Below are 20,671 nucleotides of genomic sequence, written 5' to 3' on the forward strand. Positions count from 1 at the left end.
ATCTTCACAAGCATGAATCACTTTTAAACAAAATTTGGTACTCATAAATTTCAGGTCATATTTCATCATATGGCAATATAATTACGTGCGTAGCGCATATAACGCATGCGTACGCGCGCTTAAAAGTTTTAAAATTGTCAAAATTTATTTTCGATGAAATTAGAGTACGTTTCAGGCAATTTTAAGCGTTTAAAAAATTGCCACGAGTGCGCAGAATTTTGCACGCGCACTGCGCGTTAAACGTTAATGCGCACTCTTTTTGCCCGATTTCTGTTTTACAATCTTTCTTTAATAATATCATCATATTTGATTCACTTTTCAACTCGAAATTGCGTTATACAAGCACGTCAAAAGTGACAGGCTACGCACGTATAAGTTAACAAAATAGTGAAAATATGCTAAATTTTAAAATTAATATATATCGTCAGAATGCTGGGGAACACCTATTTTTTATTTCATTTTCTTGAAGTGTATGTATCATATGTATGAATTATTATCAAATTAAGAGAACAAAAGTTGATTAAGTCATCATTAATTGCATATTGAATTAAAAAAAATTAATTTCGACAATCAAACAAATTTTGACATTTTCTTAGGCCGAAATAACAAACTTAACATTAACTTTCTTTCTTAAGAATTTCATATATTAAAGTTAAAAGTATATAGTTTGACAGTGCATCATTTTTTTAAATTTTTAAAGATGTCATCATAGTAATAAATTATAATTCATTGCGGTATGTAATAATCTATCTGCACCAAAGTGGCTACTGAATAGTAAATACACGGAGGAATCATTCTACATGTTTTAGTAAGTTGCGTATGGCTCGGTGGTCTGTGCTCGTGTCTATAGCATTCAAGGTACCGAGATCGAGCCTCACCTTGGGTAACGAAACGAAATAAGATTTTTTTTTATTATTTGTATTGTTTGTTCAATTTTATTTCTTAGTGTATAGATTATACACATGATTTATAATGAAATCTAGATAAAAAGAAACTTATGTCTTTATTATTATGTAACAAATGTGGTTTATGACATTATACGCAGAGGGATCTTTGATCGGATTGCGATACCGGCTATTGTATTTGCGTTAGTAAGATCCTAGCATATATTATAAATAATTAAAGATTCTGAGAAAATCAATCAATCAATATATCTTTTACAAATCAATTATCTTTATTTTAATCAATGCATATAACCTATAATTCGTCATAGTGACGAATTAAATCTAGTTATATTTAAATTTTTAGGTACTCAATAGTCCAATTATTTAAAATTTACTTAATATTTTGCAAATATTTACCTGTTTCTGATTTCACAAGTCCTTGTGATTCATGTTTTTCTTTAAAACTGATTGGCAACATCTCAATTGACAATGATGTATCAAATAATTCGTCTGAATCTCCTGATAAGAAAACACAAAAACATACTAATACAACACAGTTGTGATGAAATTCAATTTCAGTCTAAAACTATTGTGTATAAATGAAACATCTACAAGGTACAATGACCTTTTGTGCCAAAAGAAAAAAAACATTATTATTCAAATTCAAGAGAGTTCTTAGTGCGTTTACATAGATGCTTTACTCACTCATTTCTGATTTCGGTGACTTGGGTTCTTCTTCACAAATTGGCAATTCGCCAAACTTCTTGTTATATTCCTCTGCTTAATAACAAAATATTAAATTTAAAATTGTTTATTATTTATTTCAAACTATGCAAGAGGAGCAGAATTGAATAAATTAATAGCATTGGTAACTCCATGATTAATTTTCAATATACACCATGTATAAAGATACGTATGTCATGATTTATATCTGATAACAAATTTGTATAGGCCTATTATCAAGCAGAAGAGTTCTGAGTCTCATCTCACTCTCAACATTTTGATTTTTGTGATGCCACAAAGTGACAATAGCCGAGTTAGTGTTAGTTAGTTAGTATAACACAAGCAAAGTAGATCTTTAGAAAACTCTTTTTTTTTTATTTGCATGTACGGGTCTATAAAACTAGAAATTTCAGCTGTTAAAACCTGTAGTTTAATCTGAACGTTGATAACTACCTTTGTAATGAAAATAAAAGTTCTATTTCACATGTCAGTAGTCACATATTGTGCAACTTACTGGTGTCACTGACTTTTCACATCTCAAATTTCAAAAACAATCTAAAACCAGACACCCTTGTTTGGGCTGACAAAAAATGTCATTCTACTTTTCGGTATGCATTTTAAGTTCAGACTTATTATTTGATGATTTTACACTCACCTTCATGTTTCTCCTGATATTCCTTTTTTAGTTCATCATGCATTTGTTTTAACACTGGAAAGTATTTTTGTACACCTATCAACAAAAATAAAAAACACAGATACTTATACTCACTGGGATATAATGTTCTACTTATCAAGATGCTCTTATGTCGACATGAAACTCAACTCAACATTTAAAAGGAACTAGTTGCACGAGAGCGCTTATATCCAAGGAACTGAATGGAACCAGTGTGTGAGTGCTTATGTCGACACTGAAACTGATTGTCTTGGTGCACACGACATTACATGATTCATTTTTGTATAGGAACCAGTATGCACAACCGATTATATGGTAAAATCAAACTGATAGCGGTTACCCATACCACATGAGCATCTAAAAGCAACTAACCTTGTCGACATGTTTTGGGTGCCTGTCATCATGTGTAAGTGAACAAGTGAAGTGATATTCTGTAAACTATGGTTATTATAGTTATGCATCACGCGTGATGGCCAAACAATTTACTGTAGCATATTGTGTTCAATACAGTATCAATATTATCAACGTTTAAAAATGAGTTCAATGTCTAATCTCATCAGTGAGTGATGATTTCTTCTATTTAAAAAACTGGCACAAAGTTAAGTTTTTGGTATCTATTTGTTCATAACTGTTATTCTGAAATGTTTTAAAACTATATCTTTTTATTGGATTGTACTGAAAACTAGGATGATTTAAAAACTCCTCCTTTGGGACACCAATTATCAAATTAAGGAATACTTTCAGAAAAAAGTGAGTAATATATGATGCTGGACACATTGGCCAATCTCTGTTCTCTGGACACATCTTTAAAACAGTTTTTTGGGTCCAGAAGGTGTTAGCTTTAACAAATGTGTTTTTGGAAGGAAAATTACCATGGTCAATTGCTATTAGTCTTTTTGAAAAAGGTACTGTGCCAAATCAACATTAAAAAAAGCTAATTAAGCTTGAGAAATATGTTGTCAACTGCAATTGCTCACCTGTTTTTGTTTCAACAAGTTTGGGAAAGCTATGATCTTCTTTGATACGGATTGGTAGTTTTTCTTTGTCAGATTTTTCTGTTTAAAAAAAAATATCTATGTATATGAATCATTACTCCTGTAGGATGCACAAGACCAAAATTAACAAATAAACATTTTATTAATGAATGTTGGTGAATTCAGAATACAAACTAAGCAGAAAGTAGTTTATCCAAACCATTTTATTTGAACTATCAACCAATATTACAGTAATAGTGTTTTAGTTCCAAAAGATAACAATGGTTTCCAAGCACACCATGCAGTGATATATATAGGGTATAATTTTTTTTTTTATAAGTTTCCAAAATATTGCAGTCAACTATTTTTTTTTTGTATTTTTAATTATTTTTTGTATTCATTTATTCATTATACAGTTATTTATCTCTCATCCTTAATATTAAGAAAGATAGCAAAATACAAATACTTTACCAAGTTCTTTTAGTTTTCCCAGTGCATTCTGGTAATCTTGTTTATGAATCGTAACATCAATCAATTGATGTTCGCTCTGGTCTTCATCTGCTCCTATTATTTCTGCTAAATCTTTATGCAGCGTTTTATTACAATACATGTCCCATAGCTCATTCAATGCTTCAGTGTCATGTGACACTAGATGTAACACTATACATCCAGTTTCTACTTTCTGAAATTGTATTTTCTTTTTTCTAAAATAAGCATCAAGATGTTTTATTGTTTCATGAACATCATTGACAGCTTTTTTACTCCACTCTTTCTGCTCTTCCATTAACCTGAACAGGAGTTCAAGTGCATATGGTTGCTCGCTGCAATTGGCTGATGAAGAACTTTGCTTCTTAACAAGAGTTAATCGCACACCTTAAACGAACAAAATCCATAGAATGCTCATTATGCTGTACCGTTTTCTTTTGAATCTCAATAAACACAGGAAAACAAACAAGAGAGACAAAGTGAAAGGTGATTACAGAGCTATTAAACACAATTATTATACACAATACTACCATAACAGACCCACGTTATTATTCATATCATTAAATGCTACACTTTGATTAATGTATGTCATCGCAGGATGTTTGACTGGTTTGGCCTAGGCCTGCCCAGTACTAGGCCTATGTGAAAAATGTGCAATGTAACTAGTATTATATTAGTATTAGTAAAAATATATGCTTTTTTTAATGAATAAACACTATATTCGAAATAGACTCATTTCAAGGCCTGCCTGCCGTCTGCCCAAATTTAATTCATTTAAAAGTTAAACATGGTGTGTTAAAGGCCAGGTGCGGGCAAAAAATTTCTATTGATCATACATTCCAATAATTATCAATCTATAGTTTCCCCTATGTTTCATAATTTTTGGGATTTTATTTGTGTTACACAAGCTTGTTGAAAATAAGCACTTTCTTATCAGTGGGGGGATAGTTCAAATTACACAGTAAAATCTCTATTCTTTTGTACACAAATTTTGTAAATAGAGAGGCATTTTAAAAAGTGTAATGTAATGATATACTTTTATAATTTCTATCAACCTTTGTATTTGAGTTCACAAATTTGACCCAGAAAGTCCAGAGGAGAGTTTGTCCAGATGTTTTTTAATGACCATTAGTTTATAAAAGAATCCCTAAAGAAAACACTTAGTTTAACATTTGACCTATCCCATCGTTAAACCAGGAGAGATTGACACTATTTAAGTACAGATTTGACAGTGTCATCCATCATTGAAATACCTTATTATACCGTTAATCACTCCCACTTAAACACCCCTGGACCAACTTAGAACCAATCGTTACCCTCACAGATTACGTAGTGACATATGTAAATGAACCGAAGCCGATATACTCCCAAGTTTCAGAAGAGCCCAGACACACCTTACAGACACCTCACGGAGCACACACCTTACAGCCACCTCACGGAGCACACACCTCACAGCCACTTCTTCAGAAGAACACCTTACAGCCACTTTACAGAGCGCACACCTTACAGCCAGCATCACTAATCCTCTGTTCCTTAGTCAGTTAGTTAGCTGCATCATTATTATTGTATCAAGTATATTCTGAATAAATAATATATGTTACGACAGCAAAGCGAGTAAAGAGTCTTCCTTACAAAGTACCTCATAACATAACATTATATTACATGGTGGAAGACCCAAATTTTACAAGGAAAAGAGCGAGGAAACCAAAATTTACAAGAAAATTAACATAAAGACAAGAAGCAGAAAATAAAAGCAAGAGATAATTTCTTGAAACAGAACAAGAGACGAAGACGAAGAAAACCAGCCACCAGTCAGATAATTGTTTGATAGGAGAAAACCGAAAATTACACGAAGACAAGCTAAAATTTATATTTTAATCAGACAAGCAGAGTTTTTTTTTCAATTAAGCAGTTAACTGGATCAAGAGAAGCAGAATTTTTTTTTTTCAAGACAGCATTTTAACTGGATCAAGAGAAGCAGAATTTTTAAATTTCGTATAACCGTTGGATGAAGACAAAGAAGATAATCGAGGAAGACACAAGAAGAATCAAAACAGAAGCAAGCGGACAAGAACGTTTCGTTTGGACACTTTCAAGTTTTTTTTAGAACGTTTTTTTTTAACATTTACTCTTTTTACCATTTTGAAAATTGATGAACACCTTTCGCATTTTTTGAATTTGTTGCTTGAAAATTTGAACACTGATGAGCACTTTTAACATTTCTTTAATTCGTTGTTTGAACATTTGAACATTGTTGAACACTTTTTTGCATTTCCTTTAATTCGTTTTAATTGGATCCGAAGCATTGGGGTAAGTCAAAGCCATTTTGATTTTTGAATTGTAACCCTGTGTGAAAGTTCATGGTATACACTTAAAATTTTTTTTAAATTGTTAAAATAATCATAATAATAAAATGAAACCACCGATAATAACGAGAAAATTCAGAATACCATTAATGTAGTAAATGACGAAACCAATGTTGAATTTGTCGACGAACATGATAGGACACCCACCCAATTGCAATCAGATACCTTTACACACCCAACTAAAGTAGAACCCCTTGACTTGCAACCTTACATTGACTGTGTAGAGAATAACATGGGATTAGCAGCCCCATTCCAAATGAAAGAAGAACAAATTAAGGAACAAACTAATCTAATTATGACAGCACCTAATGATTCAAATATGACATTAAACCGAGGTAGATTTAAAGCAGGACATTTCCAAGTTTTAGTTTCGTATTCTAAACCGACTTCAGCCAAATGTAACACCGATAAAACAAAACACGACTCCAATGTTCGAAAATTTTGGTGGAATATCGACAGATATAACGATACAGATAAATTGATTAAAGAGATTATTAATGATAAACAGATACCGATAAGTGGATCGACAAAACGATTCATAAAACGTTTGTATAATGCAACAAATTACTGATTTAATTTTTTGCAAGAATTTTTTTTAATTACGACATTTGCTAAATTAATGATAGCATAGTCTACGTATTTGATAAGATTTGTTTAGTAACGATGTGATTTCAGTTAAAAGAGAATTGAAATTATGATTAAGTATTGATTTTGTAACGAGTTTGATAATGATTAATTTTGAATTTTGATGATCGATATATTGAGATATTGAAAAGAACGACAATCATTTGTAACAAATATTTTGTTTAACCTTTGAGTCGTTAATCTCAAGCATTAATTAATTAATTTATATACAAGAACAGGAGATTTTCATCAAGTACATCAAGTACAAAAGTCGAATTTGTCGACCGATTGAAATCGTAATTACCTGTGAATATAAATGCTTAAATCGATAAAGTTGTGATGATAACGATATATTGTGGATAAGTTTGTGTCAACGGGACACACACGTTTGTTTCTTTTAAAGTTTTAAGTGATTAAGTTTGATATTTTGAGTCAATTATTGATTTTAGGCTAATCAGCCACAGTTTTCAGTTTTATGTTTTAATTTGATTGATTTATGTTTGAAGGCCATTAATTAGAACGCGATGAGTTTCGATGAAAATGAGGGCTGCAAATAATGGTGGAATCACGATACTTGGTGCCGCCATCCTTCGATATAGTGGTGTGGATGAACTTGGTAAGACTGTCACTACTAGACAAGTTACGTATATCACCGAAAGCTCAGAAAAAATATTCCTTAGTCGTGAGGCATGTATAGCACTCGGTATAGTCTCCAAGTCCTTCCCAATGATAGGTGAAACACCTAGGTCGGTGCCGATGACGACAACCCTCTCCGCCCAGGAACTTGAGACTATCACGTGCAAGTGTCCACTCAGAAAAGCACCACCACCTATGCCAAACAAACTGCCCTGTGAGCCTACAGACGGCACGATTTGATGTATGTTCAATGTAACATACTATTTTTAAGTTTTGTATTTTTATTTTGACCGATTTTGTTTGATTTACGCGAATCTCTAAACGCGTTATTATAGATTAGAGTGCATAATTAACAAGAGTTGCCTTCTTGACCGATGTTCTTTAGGGAAACCCAACCGTTGTGATGTCTTTATTTCGGTAATCCGAGTGTAGCATGCCTCCAAAGCAACGGACCCACAATTATGTCGATCTTGAAGAACACTTTTATTTTTTATACATTTTTTTCCAAATTTTTTTTATAAATTCCGGAAATTTTATACCAAATTCAGTTTTAATTTCAATTTTTTTTAAGAGAGAGAAGAGAGAGAGTGAAAGTGATAAGGTTACACTTCAGAGTCAATGGTTTTGGCTAACTCAATTTTTGCTTATATGTATAATCATGTTTTTTTTCCTTTTATATAACTTTAATTTTGCATGCCACTATTATAACCATTTTTATATTTTAAATAGATTAGAAAAAAAAAAGGGAAACAGAGGGATGTAATGTAATGATATACTTTTATAATTTCTATCAACCTTTGTATTTGAGTTCACAAATTTGACCCAGAAAGTCCAGAGGAGAGTTTGTCCAGATGTTTTTTAATGACCATTAGTTTATAAAAGAATCCCTAAAGAAAACACTTAGTTTAACATTTGACCTATCCCATCGTTAAACCAGGAGAGATTGACACTATTTAAGTACAGATTTGACAGTGTCATCCATCATTGAAATACCTTATTATACCGTTAATCACTCCCACTTAAACACCCCTGGACCAACTTAGAACCAATCGTTACCCTCACAGATTACGTAGTGACATATGTAAATGAACCGAAGCCGATATACTCCCAAGTTTCAGAAGAGCCCAGACACACCTTACAGCCACCTCACGGAGCACACACCTTACAGCCACCTCACGGAGCACACACCTCACAGCCACTTCTTCAGAAGAACACCTTACAGCCACTTTACAGAGCGCACACCTTACAGCCAGCATCACTAATCCTCTGTTCCTTAGTCAGTTAGTTAGCTGCATCATTATTATTGTATCAAGTATATTCTGAATAAATAATATATGTTACGACAGCAAAGCGAGTAAAGAGTCTTCCTTACAAAGTACCTCATAACATAACATTATATTACAAAAGGTATGAAAAATAAACGGTGTGGTAAAAAATGTTATCAGATGACTAAATATAAGTAATATAACTTGAATTTTACATTTCTGGTATTTTTATTCAACTTCAGATTTTTATTTCCATGCTATAGCAAAAATTATCCACCGTATATCCACCATCTTTTTTCACCTTCTAGGGAGTCACCAGACATGTTATTACATTAGGTTAAACTACCTAACTACTGAAAAACAGTCTTCCTGGTTTTTATGGCAGAATTTTGCAAAATTTTTTATTTGACCGAATTAAGGGAAATTCATGTTTTTTCGTCTTGATTTCTGTTACAAATATTTGATTTATGTACAATTAACCAGATATTATATTTAAAATTCATGCCTGTACCTGAGCTTTAAATAACTATGTTCTAAAAATGGCAGAGTCCATGCACAAGGTTTTAACTTGACTTTGTATGAAACATTAAATTCTGACTTTAAAAGCTGTTCAAGTTAAATAAAAGTTTTGTCCTCTCTCCTTCATCTTTTTTTTTGTAATGTATTATACCATATGGACAATTGTCTGAAATAAAAGTTGAATTGAATTGAATTTACAAATAAAAAGCAGTCTTATTATGTTACATCAAACCACTTACCAATTTCATGTTCTTTTGGTGAATCTTCTTTTACTAAAAAATTGTTTCCTTCAAGCACTTGTTTCTTATCGTATTTTGGTTCATCTATAAAAGTAGTAATTAAACATTCTAAACAATGTCTAAAGATGCAATATGTGGTCTAATGGCAACCGAGATATGGCGTGTCATTTAACATGTATCATAGCCACAGTTGTCTAATAATAGAATAGAGCACATTTTCTCAAATAGTCTTTACAGCAACTTTGAGCTGGCCCAAAATGTCTGTTTACAGAATATATTTTGAACATTAGAAACAAAATTAATGGGAATCTGGTTAAGGAAAGTTTCTAATATCTAGATGCTGTTTAAAAGGCCTATTACAGTGATTATGTTTTTAACATATATTTTGTAATAAAATATTTTTACTGTTGTTGGACGTTGGATTGAGAGATAATGGATTCAAAACCAGTGCTCATCGCATTGCTTGTATCCTTTACTTATATTTGCCTCTCTCCCCCCAGGTTTACAAATATAAAATGGATACCTACTAAGGTCAAAAAACAAATTTGTGCTGATAACCAGCTGCATTATGGGAGTATGTTTCCAGAAGTGAGCAAATAATGAAAAAAAATCAAAAAAAAAAAAATTAGGCGCTTTATAAATCCAGGATATTATTATTATTATTACTTTTAATAAATGACTAAATAACTGAAAAATACCTTGATATCTTGAACTTCTGAATTGTTTTGATGACCCAGGTTCATCTTAATGTTTATTCATTTTTAAAAAAGAAAAGAAAATGCAATGTTTTAAAACTGACATAGTGCATTTGGTCTGTTCAATGCCATGTTCCAATTATGAATTCATTATAATATTATTAAGCATTAATATAAGATTTTTTGGGGGGTATATGTAGTTACGGGCGCAGAGATAGCAGATAAGAATAACAGACGGCCAGACAACAACTACGATATATTATTCCAGAAAAACCATTTATTGGCGTTAACACTAACACATACATGTAAGCTGAATGCCAGCCGTGAGCGAACAGAGCCCGAACACAATAGCACGCCGTTTCTTAAATACAGAGTTGTTACGTCATCGCAGGTGGACCATGCAATATGTTAATTATAGCCATGTGTCACAATGTTATTTTATTTGATTTGTATAAAAATATTCCAAAACAAGCAAGGTTGAATATGAAAAGCAAGAAATCTGGAGGACAAAATAAATGTGATGTATTGGTCATGATAATGAATAGTAGTATTGTATTAAATGTGTTATTTATGCTCATATATGTAGTTATAATTGATGGTAGAATGACTCGCAGATACAGTGTGCGAGTTCGGATTCCAATATGGCGACCAATGTTGTGGTCATATGTAGTTGTGAATAGTATGATGTTAAAGTGGAGGTGCTCTAAAAAAATTTCACATTTTTATTTTATTCAGTTCATAATAAACATTCTTCTTCTTCTTTACGGGGCGCCGTTTGGGACATTGCTAATTTTGTCGAAATATTACAATTTTGTCAACACATGATTAATTTTGTAAATACAAAATTCATTTTGTCAACACAAAATTCATTTTGTATTGACTAAATTCATTTTGTGTTGACAAAATTTATTCTGTGTGGACAAAATTTATTTTGTCTCGACAAAATTGATTCTGTGTAAACAAAATTCATTCTGTGCAGACAAAATTAATTCTGTGTTGACAAAATTAATTCTGTGTAGACAAAATTCATTCTGTAACGACAAAATTCATTTTTTTGGTGACAAAATTCATTCTGTAACGACAAAATTCATTTTGTGTAGACAAAATTAATTCTGTGTGGACAAAATTAATTCTGTGTAGACAAAATTCATTCTGTAACGACAAAATTCATTTTGTGGCGACAAAATGTATTCTGTGTAGACAAAATTTATTCTGTGTAGACAAAATTCATTCTGTGTAGACAAAATTCATTCTGTAACGACAAAATTCATTTTTTTGGTGACAAAATTCATTCTGTAATGACAAAATTCATTTTGTGTAGACAAAATTCATTTTGTGTAGACAAAATTAATTCTGTGTGGACAAAATTAATTCTGTGTAGACAAAATTCATTCTGTGTAGACAAAATTCATTCTGTGTAGACAAAATGAATTTTGTCGCGACAAAATGAATTTTGTTAGCCTAGCCCACTCAAGCGTGGGACAAAACGTTTTTTGAAACATTTTGTCCCACGCTTGAGTAGGCTCGGTTTTAACATTTAAATTAGAAGGCGGAGTTTAAACGTGAAAAGGGCAAGACAGGGTGAAGCTATAAATGATGACAGCGCGCGAATCTTTGACATTTGTTATTGGTTCAGTTATTATGGCTGAGCATGCCTCCGTCTCTATTGCTATCATATTAATCTATTTTATAATATCAGGGACCCCTGAAACTATCAGATATGATCAGTATTCATACTTTGACAATTTAATATCTACGTCGTCAGTAATAATTATAATTATAATGTATTCTATATTAAAAAATCGGAAAATGGTTTTTATAGAGCCCTGCTTATTACTTAAGTAAAATTGTAGTAATGGGGCTATTTAATATTTTGTCGTTTAAAAAATTATTTATTAGTCTTATAAAATGTATATACTTTATTTTAAAATTAAAGATGTATTGTCTCCCAAAATCATGAAAAATAAAGATTTTTAAAATCGGACTTAATAGGCCATTATGCAGTTTTAATGAAGTTGTTCACTTCCATAAGAAAAAAGAACGGGGAAAAATTATTTCACCTATAAAAAGACAAAATAAACAGTTAAATTACCCAAAAACTCATTGGCTTCCAGACAATTTGACCATTTTTGCTTTAAATTACAGTTTTTTCAGGTAAATAATTTTTTATCAGACCCAATTTTTTGTAAAAGTGAATAACTATTATGTGACATTAAAATAACATATTCAACAAAAAGATTAAAAAAAACATTTTTTCAGGGGACAATATATCTTTAAAATGGATATGAAAGGATTTTAAAATTTCATAAAAATGACTTTGTATGAATCCTTTTAATGTTAATAAACAGCACACAAAAAATTAGATTCAAATACCTAGTAGAACTTGAGAAATAAACAAATTAAATTTTGGTATAAAACGTCCGCAAAATGGCCGACCAACTGGCACGCCATCTTAATTTTTATGAACGTTCTATACGCACGTACGAGATCGTCAAATTTAGAGTTTGAAACACCCGGGGTTGTAGCCACGGCAGTAGTCGTTTTGTGATTGGTTAATGAATTTTAATACAGTCCAATCACCGCCTTGTCTCGTTCGCGGACTGTGTGGTGTAAACAAAATAAACAAACCCATCCTACACGAAACTCACGTGTTGCAAGCTCCCTGTTGCTGCAGTCGTAGAAAATATCGATATTTCACAAATCAATAAAAAGTTATGTCTGCAAAGATTGTACGTGAAAAGAAGAAAGGGTGTATTTGTACATCTCACACTAAACCACTCACGCAGACTACAAAGTAGGCTAGGTCTAGTAGTAGACTATAGTTTCTTCTAAATTCGCTAGTACTATACTACTACTAGGCTAGGCCTACACATAGAGTCACTCCATGGCCTACAGTACAAGAGAGTAGTAGTAGCCGGTCCACCGACGAACCTCCAGGAAGTGGACAAGGCGACGTAAATAAAAAAGGTAAGCTTGTGTTGAACTTGTTTTTGGCTCTGACTTTGTTATTGACTAATATAGTAATATAATAATACTAATAATTAAAGTAGAGCAGAGGTGAGGCACAGAGGATTGTTATAGTTTAGTTAGTACTGTAATTAAATAATAACCTCTTTCTGTTTGTTACCAAGTCATAAAATATAATACTATATAGGGCCTAGGTAGGATTGAATTAAAATAATAGTACATTTCCATCCATTTATTGGTCTTATCTTTGCAGATTTATGGAATCAACAGTACATGAGATGGCTTTGAAAAACTGTAATAGTACTAGTAATAAAATTGTAAACATCAACAAATTATATGGCAGAAATAGTGTGTGGAATGAATTTTATTGAACAAATGTATCATAATGAGTTTGGAACAAGCAGGATTTTTCAAACGGGACATAAATTACTTTTGAGACCTGAGTGATACATTTTAATTCTATCAACACCAGCCAGCTCCATCATATTCAAGAGATGGATTCTTTCATAAATGTCCATTGTACATAGTATTTGGATTTAGATGGTTAAAAACAAACACTATATGATGCACTGCTACTACTAGTGTACTGTCTGGTAATACATTACCATAGTTACAGTATGACTGTAACCATAGCATTCACGTCTAAAGCATTCTATTATGCATATTTTACTATTCTTCATAAATATTTAGTTCTGTAATTTTAATTGTCTGCGCTCATTCTATATTTATTTTTATTTTTTATTTTATTTTTTATTTTTTATTTATATTTTTTTTTAAATTTTCATTGTCTGTGTCTGTAATAGGTACGTCCTCCACAAGATGTGTTTTTCATCTTTCTGGGCGTGTACCTTCTTCTTTCGAAATTTTGTTTACATATATATTGTTCATTGAAATCTGTTTTGTATATGAAAGGAGAAAATAAATGTTGCTTTGAATTGAATTGAATTGAATTGAATACTTGGTGTCTTAGTATACTGCATATGTATCGTGCAAGCATGATCCAAGTAGCATCTATTATAAAGTACGCTGGGCATCTTTCTATTCACCTGAAAAAAGGAAAATGAATAAGCACATGTTTATCTGCCCTCAAAATAATAATTTAGTATAATGTATTATGTAGGTTTGATCAACAGTTTAAAATAGCAATGCTCAGTATCCTATTACCTTAATATTATAATTTGACTCTAACATTTGCGCTTCCATTCCAATCAATAAATACATTTGCTTATCCCGTCCATCAATTATCATAGTTGCACTCCAATTATAGACCTGTAGGTAGGTAAAAATACAAATGAATTGTTTATTTATACTGTATTAATAATATATGATACAAGCTCAGATACCCCTAACTAGACCTGGCCTGGCCTGTTATACCCTTTATTACTACATTAGAGAAAATCCACCTCTATTCATTTTATTGGGAATCCTAATATATTTAGTATTCAGTGTTGCCTAGCCTAGGGCGGCATGTAATAATAACAAAACAATATTTAATATTAATGCGTTAGTCAAAAACGGACACTACAGCACACAACAATAATAATAAACGTACTTATAAATAATGTGTATATACATAATACAGTAACACAATTGTGCCTACCATTAACACCCTCAACGATACATCAAGAAGCATACCCTCTCAGCTCACCTCTGGCCGGGCGACTAAACATCGTATCCAGCAGTCATCACTACTAAAAAGGCTTAGCCTAGGCCTAGCTAGCTCCAGGCCATGGCATTGTCAAACACCATTTACTCATCCAACGGTTTCTTCAAAACGATGTTAACACCCGTGTTAACAAGACGATGTGGACGAATTTCCATCAATTTCAGTTAATTACAACGAATAATAATAAAATGAATGTTTCAATAATACGTGTATACTAAATAGCGAAATAAACATCGCTCGCGAGAGGAGGGTCGAGAGAGAGGCCAAGGTGATCGACTCTGTGATTCTCACGCATGCGCAAAATAACTCCGTGTACCCAGCAAGATAGGCATTTGGCTATGAATTTCGTGAAAGGTGGCCTTGAAAAACGAAATTAAAATCCGTTTAAAAAAAAACATGGTTGATTATATGAATTAATTTTATTCGATTAAGCTAACATACTTATCCAAGAATAAAAGTATAAAAGCGATAAGTAATTACTACCATGCTTTTGCATCAATCAATGATTTACTCCTAAATTCATATCTCTGTAATACAAAAATAACTTTTAGTGACGTCACAAAAAGTTTTTCACAGGTTTCCCAGGGGCGTTTTGAGGCCGTTGTCGTCCTCCAAAACATTAAGTATGACTATGGCAAGCTTAAAACTGATTGATCTACACGTTGAGCCAATAAAATGATATTGCTAGGAACTCTTTCATATCCATTTTAAGATAATAATAATCATTGCAGAAATAATGATGCTGAAAGCTGTCCGTTATTTTAAAAAAAAACATTTAAAGAACTGACTACAAAAGATTGCTCACGTTAGTTTTATTATAACAGTCATCCACCCTGCGAAACCTAATTAGGCCAGGTAGCCTACGTTGGCTAGGTTCAGGACTGATTGCCCATAAAACATTCGATGTATAAATATCAACACCCCAGACAATGTAATAATGACCTTTCCAGACCGAAAACCATTCTGCCCGAAATTACGATACTCTCTCGATACAACTCCATATTTTATTAGTGGAAAATGCATTTTTATTTAACATCAATCTTATCAAGCCAGCCAAAGACTGAATACGTACATTAAAAGTACAAAGAATAATGTAAACCTATAAACAATTATTTGCACTTATAGCAATGTATAATAATTAAAATCAACCATGGAGAAGGTGGAGAAGGTGGAAAGGTTATATACACTGCCATGGGAATGGATACTTGAGAGACGCCATATGTCAGTTGTGTGAACACCCATATAACTATTTGGTCAAGGTTGAATTATATCTTTCGAGGGTGTAAATATATAATAATATGCAACCGAGAGTAAAATTAATAGTTAAACGTAAATTTGAAATTAAATTTAACTTTTTAACGACAATTTGCAATATCATAATCTATGGCGTACCAAACTGTCATTTATTTAGTTTAGGCAACTAAAATATCTTAGTTTTTAATAGATGTAGTTAGTTTACAATATAGATCTTAGGTTCCAATAGAGATATATCCCTGTTTATAACCAAGATATCTTTTCAATAAAGATATCTCTATTATTCCAATTAGAGACAATTAATATATGCCTTGAGTTAGGCCTATTAGCAATTTAGTATTCCTATCAAATAAACTTGGTAGGCCTATATAGACGACGCAATTCCCATAAGAATAAATAGGCCTATACTAACTATTATATTAAAATAAATGTATTAACTAAAATCATTTCATTACTACTCAACTTATCAGATGTTATCGTAAATAGTGTTGTCATTTTCTTAATCAATATTATCGGTATCGATATAAGTCTTCAACCATCTTTAATATTTATTACTAAAATTGGTAGGCATATAGGGCTACGTGTTCCGTTTTTCTGAATCGGAATTAATTTTAACTATACAATAATATTGTTATACGTCAGTATAAACTGTACTTATACTCGACGCAAAGTATTCAAGTTCCATATTAGACTGTTGCTTAATTAGTTTGCTTTTACTCACGGTAGATAAATTAATTTAAATTCCTTTACCTATTAACCATTTTTTTGGCACCGGTGTAGAGGAGGTCGTAAAATGATATTAGCCCGCTGTTTGATAGTAGGCCTATAACTGTCAATCTTTGAGTTTCCAATAACAACCCCGCCTTCTAATTTAAATGTTAAAACGTTTTGTCCCACGCTTGAGTAGGCTCGGCTAACAAAATGAATTTTGTTGCAACAAAATGAATTTTGTCTACACAGAATGAATTTTGTCTACACAGAATGAATTTTGTCTACACAGAATAAATTTTGTCTACACAGAATACATTTTGTCTACACAGAATACATTTTGTCGCCACAAAATGAATTTTGTCGTTACAGAATGAATTTTGTCGCCACAAAATTAATTTTATCATTACAGAATGAATTTTGTCTACACAGAATTAATTTTGTCCACACAGAATTAATTTTGTCTACACAGAATGAATTTTGTTTACACAGAATTAATTTTGTTGAGACAAAATGAATTTTGTCAAGACAAAATTAATTTTGTCAAGACAAAATGAATTTTGTCCACACAGATTAAATTTTGTCAACACAAAATGAATTTTGTCAATACAAAATGAATTTTGTGTTGACAAAATGAATTTTGTATTGACAAAATGTATTTTGTGTAGACAAAATTGTAATATTTCAACAAAATTAGCAATGTCCCATACGGCGCCCCGTACTTCTTGGCTTTGCTTCGCAAACGAAGATTTTATGAAGGGGTTTGTCCACGTCTGTCACAGGCAAATTTGTAGTATGCTGCATGGTTATTCTGAAAAAAATGCCATCTGGGGGGATAGTTCAAATTACAAACCTTTTTCCCTATTCATTTGCCTGTAAATTTAAAAAAAACCATGCGTTTTAAAAAAATTATAAAAAATATATGTAAGTTCCAGAAATATTATACATATAGGATCAAACTGTTGTTGTGTTATCAGACCTGTTCTAGAATACGCCGTCCCCGTTTGGGGAATGTGCTTAACTAAATTGCAGTCTGACCAACTGGAAAGTATCCAACGTAGGGCGCTTAGAATCACGTTCCCAAAGCTCAGTTACAACAAAGCAATGGATCAATGTAATGTGCCTGTGCTATGTGAACGTCGAACTAGACTGTGCAAGGATTACTATCAGAAACTTAAAAACCCTTCCCATAGACTACATCACCTTCTGACAAAAGCACCTAAATCTAGATACAATTTAAGACAAGTTAAAGAATTTTGCATTCCAAAAGTAAAAACGTAACGATCAAAAAATTTCATTGTAAACTTTGGTCTGTTTCACAAGTGGTAGGCATAAATATCCATGCACAGTCGTATCTTCCCCTGACTTCTGTTTTGTCTGTTCTTCGATGGTTTGTGTAATTTGATTGTTATTGTTGATGGATTGGATATATTTTCATTTAAGTATAAGTATATATTTTTGTATAATTCAACCCAAAAGTTGCAATAAAAGTATTTTATCAGTTAAAACTGCAATGTTTAATCGTAGGCCTCGACCAGAAAGACATGGTTATGCGTTTGAACCAGAACCTAGGCCCATACAATCATCACAAACTGCCGACGGCGAAGATGTGAATCAGACTAGGCCTAGCTAGGCCCCAGCATCAGCGAGACGAATGGAGATTAACCTCACTTGATTGATATCTCTCTATGGCACTTATATTCTTTACAGTGCTTTATTTTGAAGCTAAGAGTAGACGCAAAAAGTAATAACAAAAGGCAAGACAATAATAAATTGTGTTTGTTCGATCGGATGTGGATGAGAGCAGGGGGCCGAAAATGGTGTGATACACATCACACACGTGTAGTTGCGCGTCTTTTGTCAGCTCGAGCGATCCGCGCAACGGACCTAGAGAGGAGAGGTGACGTAACATAACTTGGTAATGTGACCTTTACAACTAAGGTCATTACCTAACTGCTGAAAAAAATATACAGCGATTTTTCGATATTTTTGAAAATTTTTTTATTTTTCTGATTTCTCAGAAACTGCTTATTTTTATATGATTTTTTATATTTGTACCTACTAATATTAATATACTGAAGTAAATAACAGAAGGAAAAGCCCTGAGTACACCTCCACTTTAAGAACCTGGTTTTACATGTTTATTAATAGATTGGGCTGAATGGAGATGGAGGCTGACTAAAGATGGGTATGCACCTCCAAAATTACCATCGTTTAATCCAGGTATAGATGTGGTTACCACTTGTTATGTATAATTGATAATAATGTAATACTGATGCGATGTGTATGGATTGTAGTAAAGATTATGTAATGAGTATAATAGTTAGCAAATGTGGATTATTATGTATGTTTGTTTGTTGTATTTATAGGTTTTTTTTTCAAGAGATGGCCGATTGTAGTTTAATGTGATAAATGCCAGTGAATATGAATATGAATAAATGAAATACTGATGAAAATCAATGCTGCCTTCATATGATTGTGTCCGACTGATCTCGAACTACCACACCAAGTTTAAACATTATAAACATATTTACAGGGTGTCATAATGATCAATATGTCGGAACTTACGACGATGAAGATACAGTAGTATAATCAGCACTTTTAGTATAATCTAGTTTACTATTTAATTTACAATACTCCATGTATAGTCATATGGGATGCATCTATATATAAATTTACGTAAGGCCAAAATTTGGTAAATTGCGCGTAATTTCTGGAATTTCTATAGTTTTAACAAAGTATTAAATCGCAAATGTTTTACTGTATTTAGTGGTATAATTATAATTTATAGGCCTATAAAACATGAACAAAATATTTCTTTACTGAGTGGATAAAGAATATATTTAAAAACTATTCGTCTTTGTACCCATCCTGTTCCCGAGCTCTCAACCCTAATGTTACATACAAAACACAAATTGGGTTTGTTTAAATAAAATATTTTGATTCATTTTGTGACAAGCTCTTCGAAAGTAATTCCCAGGGTGCTAATTTTATTTGACTACATAAATCATTGTGTCTATTTATTCATTTCTGTAAACGACAATGTATTATATAGTACATTTGAAATCGCCATTTTTTTATGCTGAAATTACTGTGTATTCGAGAAGCATCTGTGGGCACGACCGAGACGCGAACCATCTAGTACAGACAATTTACAGTATTTGTTAACGCAGGCCTACAAATGTTACTAGACTGGCTAAATAACAAAATTTCTTTTGGCTTTACTGTGTGGTTTATATTAAACAACAATATATTAAAAATAGAATATAATCATTCTTTCTACCATATGCAATTTGGAAAATCAACCTCATTTAATACCAAAATTATATATCATTCTTTCTATCAGTTGCAATTTGGAACACACTAATTACAAAAAAAATCCCCAAAATCACTAAATACCTGGATCTGGACTTAGCGGTCTCTTTTTTGATGTTTCTGTAATAAGAAATAGTTTTTAGATTATATTTATTAGACAAAATTATACATGCTATTGTTATTTACTAATGGGGTGCGGAGCAGAAGAAAGAGTGATGCAGCCTGCCGCCACTACCTATGCTTGGCCTAAACTTTAGATAATTGCAAATTGTGTATACAATAAAAGTAGTCTATTATCAATTAAATTCAATTAAACTGTACCTTTTTGCTTTAGTTTATTTAATGCAGCTTTCACTTCCTCTGCATCAACTATGGTCTCCCAGTCCTCTAAAAACTTCTGCTGATTTTGTTGTGGTACTAAGATATTTGCCAAACCCTCGATTAGAGTTTGATTTACATGCATGATCAACAGTTGTGTTAAAGCATTCTGATCATTTGTCCACAGACGAAAGAATAGCGATGACTTTGGATCACTGAATCCTACTCCAATGACTTTATAGGATGGTGGTAAACTTTGGCTCAATTTGTTGTCTTGCTCAATAGATTTTACACAATCATCAAGTGCGCTCAGTTTAGATTTGGAACGGACAATGATAGGAAATGTTGCGCCTTTAAAT

The 20,671-nt window shown here is 32.2% G+C and overlaps 2 long non-coding RNA genes across 3 annotated transcripts; both read right to left on the minus strand.

Moving 5' to 3' along the window:
* Window positions 1-13,935: 13,935 nt before the first annotated feature.
* On the minus strand, window positions 13,936-15,149 carry LOC144854624 (uncharacterized). The gene is made up of 3 exons (XR_013614641.1): window positions 14,652-15,149; window positions 14,216-14,320; window positions 13,936-14,097 (listed from the first exon to the last, which is right to left on the minus strand). It is a non-coding gene; the product is annotated as an uncharacterized LOC144854624 (long non-coding RNA).
* A 2,163-nt stretch (window positions 15,150-17,312) lies between these two features.
* On the minus strand, window positions 17,313-20,484 carry LOC144853848 (uncharacterized). 2 transcript variants are annotated; one of them, XR_013614439.1, is made up of 3 exons: window positions 20,316-20,484; window positions 20,079-20,114; window positions 17,313-17,490 (listed from the first exon to the last, which is right to left on the minus strand). It is a non-coding gene; the product is annotated as an uncharacterized LOC144853848 (long non-coding RNA). The 2 variants fall into 2 exon arrangements; XR_013614438.1 differs by having other exon boundaries at window positions 17,441-17,552.
* Between the last annotated feature and the right edge of the window lie 187 nt (window positions 20,485-20,671).

Source organism: Antedon bifida, chromosome 10 (genome assembly GCF_963402885.1).
Source record: "Antedon bifida chromosome 10, ecAntBifi1.1, whole genome shotgun sequence".
NCBI classification, from domain to species: domain Eukaryota; kingdom Metazoa; phylum Echinodermata; class Crinoidea; order Comatulida; family Antedonidae; genus Antedon; species Antedon bifida.